This window comes from Chiroxiphia lanceolata, chromosome 12 (assembly GCF_009829145.1).
Source record: "Chiroxiphia lanceolata isolate bChiLan1 chromosome 12, bChiLan1.pri, whole genome shotgun sequence".
Classification (NCBI taxonomy): domain Eukaryota; kingdom Metazoa; phylum Chordata; class Aves; order Passeriformes; family Pipridae; genus Chiroxiphia; species Chiroxiphia lanceolata.
In genome coordinates this window covers 4,665,999-4,678,255 of record NC_045648.1, presented here as the reverse complement: position 1 = coordinate 4,678,255, position 12,257 = coordinate 4,665,999, and the positions used below count along the sequence as shown (strand labels likewise).

At 37.6% G+C, this 12,257-nt stretch overlaps 1 long non-coding RNA gene across 1 annotated transcript; it reads left to right on the top strand.

Annotated features, from left to right (window-relative positions):
* Nucleotides 1-9,219: 9,219 nt before the first annotated feature.
* LOC116792599 lies at nucleotides 9,220-11,823 on the top strand. The gene is made up of 3 exons (XR_004359197.1): nucleotides 9,220-9,346; nucleotides 10,401-10,508; nucleotides 11,711-11,823. It is a non-coding gene; the product is annotated as an uncharacterized LOC116792599 (long non-coding RNA).
* Nucleotides 11,824-12,257: the final 434 nt, after the last annotated feature.

Here is a 12,257-nt window from a genome sequence, read left to right as displayed (position 1 = left end):
ACCTAGTGTTAAGTTTGGACTCTTATAGGATTATATTGATTGATGGAGGAAGACCAGAAAGATAGCTATCATGAGTTGTTTCTTGCATTCAGAAGAGCAGGTAAGAGTTGTCCTGATAAAGTTATTTGACACATAGGTAAATAGGCATTTTTTAATACCTTGAAACCTGTAGTACTGTACCATGACTCATTTGAAGTTCAGCTTGTAGCACTCAGCATTCACTAATGCCTGTTCTCACTAATATGAAAAAATATAGAATAAAAATTATTGCTATAAAAAGGTATTAAAAAAAAATAAGAAATCTAGCTTGATCATGTTATCTTAACTCCTAAGAATACCTTTAAAAATAATAGCATCTGTCCACATATGTATATGCTTAAAAATGTATCTTCTCTGTCTCATTAAGCAAATAACCACTCAAGTTACACTTTCTCTTTCATGTACAGCATGAAAGTAGCATCTTGTAGCTCTCCCAGGGAGCACCAGTAACACCAGTTAAAGTGTCCCCCAGTCATAACAGTTATTTGGGATTGACAGAACTATAACCGAGATCGTCGTATTGAGGGAGAAAGATGAAATGTGACAAGCAACAGAAAGGGCTCATGGAATTTTCTTCAGAAGAGTTGTCAGGGCACAATTCAAGCCCAATTGATCAGACTGGCTTTAGAAAAATGAAATTAATTCTACCATCATAACAGAAACAGATTAAATGAAAGGACAGAAGTTCAGCTGTTGGTGCTTAGTCTTGCAAGCTCTCCTGAAGGGAAAAGTGGCATTTTCAGCCACAAGTCAACCTTTTGCCATTTCAAGATGAGTGCATAGCATCAGGATCTATAATCTGGGTGTAAGGAAATGCTGTGGGGAATTGTGAGTGATCCCCAGGGTTGTTTTAGTTAAGTTTGGGACTAAACTTTCACTGTAAAGAGTGCCATCAGTAAATGTGCCTGTTGGGAAAATGGGAAGATCTGAAATTAAACTTGCAGAAGTAGTGAATGGCCAACAAAAGATGACCTCAGTGACACCTGTTTTTAAAGGAACACAGCAGGCTTTGTATTTGAACACAGAAGGAATGTCTTTGGAGGATCCTTTATTATAATCAAAGGAAACTGATTTATCCACCACATGTATTACACGTGACATTTAAAATGAAGGCCCAAGTCAGGTACAGAAAGTTCCTCTATCATAAGTACCATGTGGTTTTGAGTCTAAATTTAATGAGAGTGAAGAGTAAAATACCCTGAAAAGGAGCAGATGAAGCACTCACGCAGCTTTTATGACAGTGACAAACTATCCAAGCTCTGCACTTCTTGCTTTATGATGCTTCTGTCACCTCCTCAATGAAAATGCCATCTTATTATGTACAGTGGGTGTACATTATTCTATATATATTCTAAATCATCTGACTATTTTGGCTCTCCATTAATGGCAAATTACAGTAAAACTCTGAAGGAAATGTCTGTGATGACTCTGTGAACACTGGAAGAATTAATTATGATTGATTTTGTTAATTAAGTTCAGTGGCTAATGTCTTTACAGTAATGGGATGCTTAAAAGACAGAGGCAGTGTTAAGTGTTGCACCTATAGCTGAGCTGAAGAGGTTCAGTGCAGTGTGGGTATCCATCTCCATGGACAAGGCTGTCAGGGAGTCACTTTTATTGTAGGCTCATGTGCTTTAAATGACATTTATCTGGTAAATTATCAAGCAAACCCTCCTTGTTTATGGGACACTTAATATTTTACATTTAAAATTATATTTATGCTAGTTATATTTTCTTACTAGGTCCAAGGGCTTGGGATATATTTTGGTCTTAGCTGTTTGGTTTACTTTCTTTTGCATATGTCCAGTTGTGTTCAGCCACCTAACTAGAGACTCAGTCTTTCCCATTCCACACTGGTTTCCCAGAATCTTTTGCTTTCACGGAACACTAGTGAATCCTCGTGGAAGGTGTCTTTGCTGTCTGGCAATTGCCTTCATTCCTTTTGTTTTGTTGCTATCTGTGTCTCCTCTTGAATTTAGGTTAGGAGGATAGAAAAAGGCCAAATGCACCCCATGAAGACATTCTGTACATGTGTATATATGCAGATATGTGCACTTCTATGGAGTTAGAAGCAGCAGAAGAAAAGATTTGTAATTGATACGTGTTTTGCTTAAAAACTGCAAAACCAGTTTGTTATTGACAAAATTGTGCAGCTGGATAGCATAAGATGACTTTGTCCTTGTGACAAACATGTTTAAGATGATAAAATACCTTAACATGTAGATTCTTCTGATGCACTGTGTATTATCTTGAACAGGCATCCTAACGCCCTGTATAGGTTTGGCCTTAAAATTATTTTTGTAGCTGGGTATATGTTGCTTTAAAAGAAAACCGCCACTTGCTATCCCTGTACCCTTGCAGAAGCTTGCCAAAAAAGGTTTCCCTCTTTTTCCTGCAGAATTATTTGTTTTTCCTGACACAAAGGAGAGTGCTTTGTCATTGTTTTCTGTATAACATTGATGGATTTCATGTTGAATGGGTATTGGGTTTTAGTTAAACATGACAGGGAAGGAGATTTATAGGCAGCGGCCGCAGAGGTTGTTTGAAAGGCCCAATAATGCTTCACTGCACAGATGTGTTTTCAGTGTTCTCTGATGGTAAAGAACCAACCGGCTCATATACACTCCACCCTCATTACGGAGCAATCCTTGAAAAGCCGAGTGTTAACAACTATATAGGTTTTCTTTCTTTGGAGTTTCAAAGTAAACAGGATTCAAGGAGCGGCCTTATGTCAGGAATGCTGTGCTAATGAGGACAAATTATATTCTAATCAGGTTTCTCCATTATTAATTCCCTGTTATTCTACTCTCTTTTTTCCCCCCTCTCCTCCTCTTTGTGTCCAATTTAAAGTTGCAGAAGAAACATGGGGTGGAGTGTTTTTCTTCTGGTGCTTGTTATTCATATTAAGTAGTCTGTTCTGCCTTTGGTGTGATGGTGGGTGTTAAGAATTTAAATCCCCCCTAATGCATTGATAGGATAATATGAATCACCACCCAGAAAAAAATCCTATATAGATCTCAACAGCTAAGGGATACTAAATGTGGTGTCTTATTTCTACACACAAAACATAACCCATTCTAGTTCATCATGGTCCTACATAGCTTAGGGATTTTCTTAGAGAGATTTTCATATTTTCCTTCTGTAAGGAAACTTAAAGAAGTGAGTAGAAATATATTATGCATTGTTCTTTCTTTGTTCTACTATGACTTTTACACATATTCTTAAACCAAATCCTCCAACAAACTTAAAAGTACCATTAAAATATAAGTATGACAATGGAATAAAATAAACCTTACTTGCATGCACTACATCTCGTTTATTTTGTCTGTGTCCCTTGGTTTGGCTCATGTATATTAAATATTCCATCAGGAAGTACCAGCCCAGCTCTCATGGAGAATACGTAGTGAACCGTGTGAAGCACCAGCTCACAGAGTGTGTGCACTCATTCAGCTTCCACCACAGTCACATTGTCATGAATCCTTTACTATCTCAAGCAGATTTGAAGCATTTGGGGCCTAATTAGCAGTTTTCCAGGAGCTGGGGAGCTGCAGCTAATACAGGAACATCATACTGTAAGGGATCCCTGGGTCACCGAGTCCAGTCCTCTGTCATTGGAGGCTATCTCAGTGTATCATTCCTTTCATCAAATGATTAAGATCTTTCTTAAAAGTCATCTGCTACATTTAGCACTGTTTTGATTGTTAGAAACCTCCTCCTCATTCTGAGCCTAAGTAGACATCTTGCCCACTGACAATATTTTTTCCTATGCTAGCAATGTCCATAGTTTTAATTTGTTCTTTATTTACCTGCCTATTTTGTGTTTGTTCTCCAGCAGTCATCTCTCCCTCATTTTGCAAGGCTCAATTGACCAAGCCTGTTTAGTCATCTCTTGCAAGATGAGCTCATTTCTTCCCATTACTAGGTCCTTTTTGCCAATTTGAAATAGTCTTTCTTGGGCATCAGTGTTCAAATTTGTGAAACATAAGCTGGATAAGGGCTCTCTAGGAACTGGTATCGTGGCATTAGCACATCCTCACCCTCACTAGAAAAATGTAACACACCAAGTAGGAAAAAAAAATTACTTTCCACCTGGTTATATTATGTTGATGGTTCACAGCAAGGACACTGACTTCTTTCTCCTTACTCATTTACAACTGCTGAGATCCCATATTATAGTAGAGATTCTTGTTAGTTCCCGCAAAGCTTTGCACTTAGACTTTTTTAATTGAGTCCCTTTTCCTCCCTGGGGTCATCAAATACCAGTAGGATCCTCCACGGTCTTGAGGCTGAGGCATACAGCTCTTTAAGAACACACCCCAGAAGGCTTCCCAGACTTTTCCCAAAATTTAAGGAGTTTTCTTATACCTCTGTCTTCTTCCAGAGCTGGAAGTTAATTGCTCATTAGGCAAGCTCACCTGGATTGAAAACACATAGTAAAGAAAGCTCTTACAGTAATTGAAGACTCATAATGCATTTGGGCCTGAATTTTGGAATAAGATGGATGGAGTTGTGTGCTGTATTTGTGTGCATAATAAGAACCACAATTGCTCATACAGGTAATTGGCTGCACCAGTTTAGCTTTAGTCAATCTGTAGGTGCCATTCTGGAATTACCACTGTCAAGCAGGGCATCAAGATAATTATTTCACATCTTCTGCCATAAACCCAATTATAAAATATTTTTGTGATAAATTGATGCCTTCCTGTCTTTGTCATTGCTCTCCTGAGCCTTTGAGATATTTATATATTCTGTAACACAAAATGATCCTTCTGGAGCTTGGCTTATTTGTGATGTAATTAACCCTCAGGAAATGCTTCCCTCATCCACAGTGGCTCTCCAGACTTGCATAACTTCTTTCAAGATGTGCTTCCCCTCAAAGTTGTGGCCCCAAGTTGCACCAGGGGACGTTTTGATTGGACATGACAAAAAAATTTCTTCATAGAAAGGATTGTCAAGCCTTGGAACAAGCTGTCCAGGGAAGTGGTGGAATCACCACCCCTGGAAGTACGTAAGGAATGCGTAGATGTGCTGCTTAGGAGATGGTTTACTGGTGGGCTTGGCAGTGTTGGGCTTGATGGTCTTAGAGGTCTTTTCTAACCTAAGTGATTCTGTAATTCATTTCTCCCCTCTCAGAGTTCTTCCCTAGCCCTGCACAGGTGTCACAGCTCAGTCCCCCACAGGTTGTCTGGGAAGGAGGGTTCATGTCTGTTCCAGGATCTCTCACAGTGGTTGATGCAACTTGGTTTTAACGCCTATTTCTAATCCCAGAAGGCAGTTCTTTCTGTCTTGTCTTGTGCTTGGGTTTAGGGCATGTTTAAAGGAGAAGAGATCCTGAAAACATTATGCAAGGCCCCTCCCCTTCCTGAAGAAGGTCCCTCAGGCACTGCAAACAGAGGTGACAGTCAACATGGACCTCAGTGCGAGATGGGGGCCTGTTTTTGAGATATAAATACCCTGAACTGTGTCTGCCTGTAGTTCTTAGATCTCTATCCTGAATCTGTGGTCTTCATTGCTATAAATATTTAAGTGTTTTTATTCCTATTAATGTTTTATAATATTATTTATTAAATACTAGAGTTTAGAGCAATTTGTCATCTGAATAAAAATAGTGCATTTCATTTAAAGTCCAGCTTGTGCTGCAAAGTGTCAATGTAATACAATGTGTTCAATATGTTTTTTTAATGCTTATTTCCCCCCTCAAATTGGATGCTGGCTTTCAATTTGAATATTGAGCTACCTGAACTGAATTATTTATCAACTTTAATTAGATTTGCAGACAAGTCATTTTTGCACATCTTTTCTAGGAAAAAATGCAGTTCTTTCTGGAAACTTTTAAGAAACATCAGATTGAGGACGCACAGCTAATTAACTTCACATTCTCTGTCAAAGTCATCCTTTCTTTTCTGTCTCTCTTTTTTTGTGTCTAGAAAACTAAAATGTGGGCTATGATGTTGTAGCTCACTGATTGTAAACTAAAACATGTTACAGCACACATCTACAATCCAGATTTAGGGGGTTTTTGATAGTTATTTTTGTAATTATTTGTATTTCTATATTACTTAAATTCTTCACCGAAGGAATGAGTCCTATTATGTTTAGCACAGCTTAAATGCAGAATAAGAATCCTTTTCTGAAGGAGAAAGCTTATTTTTGCCACAGCAGAGCATCAAGCTCTAAATCATATCTGATTTTTATGAACACATTTTCTCGTTCTACCAGTAAGCACTGCTGGCAAAGTTGAAAAGAACCACTTCTGATGGACTCTCTGTAGTGTGACACTATGGAAGCTACTGGAAAATTTGAGTGGTGTCTTTGCCTATAGTGCATCCTTTGTTGCTGGAAATGTGAGGATTGAATTTTAAATCTTACTTTAAGGCGTGGGAGATACGTAGCTAATTTCCAAATAGAGTCCGCACAATTTATGATTTAAGAAAAAAAAAGTGTTAATATGTTAATCAAAAAGAACATAAATTTTATGCAGTTACTCATAACTTTATACAATGATTACATGTAACTACATTGTTATTACAGTCTCAAAATTACAGTATAATTATATTTAGTTAATTCCAAAAGCAATTGCTGCGTGGCCAGAATTCATTTATATAAACCTAGACTAAGCACTGAATTGACTAGGAAAGTGAGGTAAATCTAATTGAGATAGATTGAGCAAACCTAATCAGCAGGGATATTTAATGGCAAAGAGAACAAAGAATTAAATAAAGCGATGCAAAGGCTATTCAGAAGAGTGGATATATGAGATAATAGGCCTCTCCATCTCTGATGTCATGTCTGATTCAGTGAGTCATCCCTAGTATTTTGTTAGTTGGCTGCCAGTTTGCATTGTATGTATATATATGTTTATACATGGAGGAGATGTTCTGCTGTTCTTATACGGAATTTTATCCCGGTATAACACATTCACTTCCAAATGCTGATGCTTTGCAAAACAGGAGGGCAGAAGAAGGCTTGCTTGCTGTCCCACCTCATTTATCATTAGCTGCTATGATTCTGATGAGCCAGAAGAACTTGTATTTACTCTTAAGAGTACAATTCACTTGTCTAGGAAAGGGGAACTTGTAGAGTTACCACGGGGGTACCCAAGACCTGCATGGGTCTGGAAAATGAAGTGTGGAACCTGTAGGAAGTTCACATTCCTCTGAAGTCAGAAAGGCCAGATTTGAAATCCAGATTATCTTAAAATGTCATTAAATTACTGCAGGTTGGCAGTGGAATCAAACTATAGGCCATGATACCCTGACAGCTGAAAAGAAGACCGAAGACCATTTCTGCATTTCCCACTCTGAGTGCAATCTCTAGGAGCTGCTGGGGAACCTGGGGATTATACTTAGGATGAATGTTATTATATCAGCTGTTAATTTCCAGTTTGAAGAACATAGACTAGTTCTGACCTTGTCCCTTGATTGCATCCTTTGATTACATCCCTTGAACCAGCTACAGAGAAGATGGGAGGCACATAGCAGCTTTCCATCAGAGACCCTATGTAACAGGATATTGAAAGAATATTAAGGTGGTTTTAATGTAGGAGAGGATTTGAAGTAAATAATATATAATGATTTTTTTAAAAGAAGGAAATCTGAAAAATCATCTTGTTCCTGTAGGTTGCTTTCACTTTTAGAAGCTGTAAGTTCATATTGATCTTTCTGTTAGCACACAGGTGAGGTTTATTGCCTTACAAATCTTTATATTGGTGTGATTTTTTTTTTTTTTGTATGTTGACCTGACATTTAGTCATATAAAACATCTAATTTCACCAGTTTTCCATATAGAGCTTAAATGATATTCTACCAATTGGATTTCAGTTACATATGTGAACACTGGTTTATATTTCTGAAACTTTAAGGAAAACCCTTCTTGTTTTGTATAGCAGCATTGAGCAAATGATGGACTCAAACACCTTATTTTAGAAAGGACATAATTACATTGTTAAATAATGCTTCAAAAGAGGAGGAGAGAATGTGCATGGGGGAATTTTCATCCAAAATTGAGTTGTGGAGAGGCAGAGGCAGAAAGAGCTGAATGTCCTCTTTTTGATGGCAGAAGCTGCAGTACTGCAGTCTAAGAAATTAGAGGCAGATGGCAGAGTGGATGATGGGAGACCAAGGAAAATCAGATGTTCATGTTGTAGAATAAACGCAGACAACATACAATTTTGCTGCTGTTCCCTTGGTTAGAGATACAACAAAGTTCAAGCCCATTAGTTCATAAGCTGTGAAGTTCTGATTTTGGAATCATGCCATTAATAGAATGAGCATAGCCCTGACCAAAAAAAGGATTGATCAATATATGAATGTTTTATTACTTAGAGCTATATGCATATACTGGAAATTTGACCTCCCATGGATATATAGAAAGAGGAGTGGCAGCTTTTAAAAAGTTGTATTGGTGTTTGGGGAATTATTTTGGCTATATGAATACTGATAAATGGGTCCACATATTATAGTTGAACAGATTGCTTTTTCAGTAAAAAGAGAAACCACATATTTTACATGGTAAATTTGAGCAAGTATTCACAGAGATATACAGCAAAATAATCTTTAACCTTAGAAAAATACTTGGTAGAAGATAGAGCAGTGCTTCCTCTGGTGATGCAAGTTTTCTCTAAAGTAGTCATACCATTGTGGATGTTTATGTTTAAAAATTTGAATTTTCTTATGATTTTCTTTTCATGGTATTTATCTTAACAGAGCAAGAAGGGATGGTACTACCACACACATTTGTGTTGGAATTACAAAGATCACAAGGAGTCATACTCCAGATAGTTTATTAGAAATACTTAAATAGATTTGTTGACTTTGTGGTGTTACTATGAAATGCAGAAATAGCCGTAACTGTGCATTAATCAAAAGTGAAAAATCAAATGTCACCAGAAATACCATCTCTTTGCTACCCACCTATAGTTTATTCAGAGGAGTTTAGGGAGGAGCTGAAAACAAATGCTTTAGGGGCTTTGCATACATATGATGTATTTCTCAAGTGTGGCAATGTGAATTTGAAGAAGGTACTTGAAAAACCCATCCAAGTGGCATGTTATGTTGTATCAATGCTTTTAATATCCAGACTGTTGACCTCATACATTTATGATGTATGTGGTCAAACAGTAGTGCAGAGAGCTGATGGGAATGACTGATAATTCCTGTGGAATCATTATAGCATAATGGTGTCAACATGTACTGCTGGGAGACTCTTAATCCTTGGAACATTAATATTACACTGGATGTGACCATTGCATGCCAAGACATACCATAAACCTTGTGTGATACTCATCACTGCAACCAAAAGACGCAAAGTTGTGATAGTTTCCAAGTGATCATCCTCGTGTTTTGATATTACTTGGCTAATATTAAATACCATTTAGATACAGAGAAATAGTAATAGCACACACACAGTTAGCTGAGAACTTGAGTGTGAAACTCAGGAGTGCTGATGAGCATTTACACAGGTCACACAGAGAACAGACTGAAATAATTTGTACAAGCCATGGTTTAATTTAAAAGAAGCTGGGTTAAATATAGCTAATCATATCAAAAGTTGTGCTGTGCTACCAAAAACCCCCATACACTATGAATTTTTACAGTATGTGTGGGTTACACAGATGGCACTGAGAATTGTGTCAGATCTGATACAATACAGGTCGAGAATGCCCAGGTGACATTTTAAAAGGTCCCCAAAACTCCCGTTTGTCATCCATGTGAGAAACAAAAGACCTTTAAATCCTGACCCAGCCCTACTGGTAGACTGTGGGTACATGCAATGGTAAATGCTGGACTGCAGATTTATGGCCTCTGTGTGCAGTACTCCCCCAGTGTTGGAATGAGCCCCTAGCAGACCTTCACTGCCATAGGACTGGGGGAATGAAGATGCACCACAACAGATCTGGCTCTCAGGACTTACCTGCTGAAGCCCCAAACAACTGCAGCTACTGCTGCTTTGAAGTAGAGTTTTGGGGTGCTCAACACAGATATAAAACAGGCACTTCCTGTGCTTATTTTCTATGACTTTCTGTCATGGTACCTCAGAGGTAAGCCTGAAGTAATCCCAGCAGCTTCAGTGTAGTTGCTTTAGATTTATACCCATATGAACAGGAGCCCCATTTGCCCATTGTTTCTAAAATACGAGGTTTCTCTTCCGTATCAAACTTCAGCGACTTATTTTATATTCCCTTACATCACGTTTTATCACAGATAATCCAGGAATATTGTTTCTCTGAGTAATAAAATTGTTCTTTAGTGCATGACCAGAGTAAAGGATATTGTGTCTTTTAGACATCACGTATAGACAAGAAGATATAAATGAGAGTTAATAACCATCAAATGTGTCTATTTCCTTTTCCTATAAATTAGAGCATGCTTTCCTACTGAATTTTGCAAGAAGGAAAACAGACTCCCTCCTGCTGATGTGAGGAAGCAATGCTAAATCTCCCTAAAGATTCACTCTGGCTTCTTACAGCTGTATGTTAGTACCTTTTTATATGCAATTTTACTTCATTTAGTCTTTAAGGTTGTGCCTGAGGTTAGTTTAAAAGGTTAGTTAAATGTTAATGGATGTTAATGCTGCAATTAAATTGTTAAATCAATTGAAAACTGTGGCTCCATCTCTATCTGTGTTAGTGCCGGCCTGAGTTGCATTGGCGTATAAATTAAAAGCTGTAAATCTAGTGAAGTCTAATTAGAGACCAAATTTCTCATTTATCTTATTTTCACAGGACTGTAAGCACTGATAGATAATCAACGAAGGGCTAAAACTTTTTAACATTAAAAAACTATTTTATCTATTTCAGGACTCAGGTGACTGATTATAATTCAGATCCAATTACTGTAAAAGGTCATATGTGAAATGAAGTTCTTACAGACACTACAAGTTTTATTTTACAAGTTTGCATACACTGCTGCACCACCTACATCCCAAAAAGCAAAAGTAAATACACTGAACAAGATTATGTAAAAACGCTCTTCAATTAGCCTCCCTCATGTAACCCTTTGAAGTTTGTGATTTTAATACATGGGCACATCCAGTGTTCAATTCTACAGCACATGCTTAAGCTTCCCAGGTTATGTGTGTGCCTAAGAGTCTTGTTGGTTCTTGCCTTCTGTGAGTAAAGGTAATTAGCAACATGCTTAAATACATTCGCCATAGATACAGCGATACAAATTCTTGGATTTGTGAGAATGGTTATTTCCATTGTTGTGCTTAAATTAACTACTGGCAACCTGCCACTTAGGAAAAAGAAAGGGGAAAAAAACCCCCAGGCTGTTTTATCCACGAAGGTCTTGAGGAAAAGGAAATGCCGATCTTAATCCAACTTGCAGTGCCTCAGTTTTGAGGGTGTTTTCGTGCACTAAAAACACATGCTACTTAATGTTAGTTCCTCCAAAGTTAAAAGTGAGATTTAATCATGCTGCTTCTGTTGGCTTATTTTTCCAACACCCCCTGTGATTCTCCGAAGTGTAGATCTTAAAGCTGCAAAAAGGCCAACAACAGATTGCAGCATGAGCATAGGGAGCAGCATCAAGACTCATTAGTTTACAAATAAACCACAAGACAAATGTTTAAAATGTTTGTAGGTTCCAAATCACAGTTCTAAAATTGCATCCTTTTGGTCATGTAGGAGTGTTAGAAATGTTACAGCTTTACATGTTAATTTCTTTTTTAGTGACTGTTCCTGGAGCACTTGAGGAAACATGTTTTGCTTTGGGAAATAAAAGGGAAAAAAAAAAATCCTCTGTCCTAACCAATTAAGACTTCACAGAAGGAAGTCATGAGCTCGGATTCTGCTAGAAGGCCTTCTTCCAAAGAAGCGTCAGCTCATGTCCTTTCTAGTGACTTCAGCTAAATTTCAACATTCATTAAAACACAAAAAGAGATCAAATCTGAAAGTGAATTGCCGAATAGCTTGAATGTTCTAAACTTTTCTCTCTCCTAATTTTGTCACAAATTCAGATCTTCTAAAAACATCTTGGCTGCAAACTCTGCAGGAAAAATGCTGTTGTGTTGTGTGTCCCCTACAGCAAATGAAAAAGGATGTTCTGGTTTTATTCTAAAAGGTGCACAAATTTCCTGACTGTCTTTTCTTTTCTGTTTGCATCCGTTTCAGTATTCACAGATTTGATATATCACATTGCACCTCCCAAAAAGTTGTAACTGAATGTTGAACAGTCAAATATCCACAAGAGTAGATTGTGGATATTTAGTAGATAATA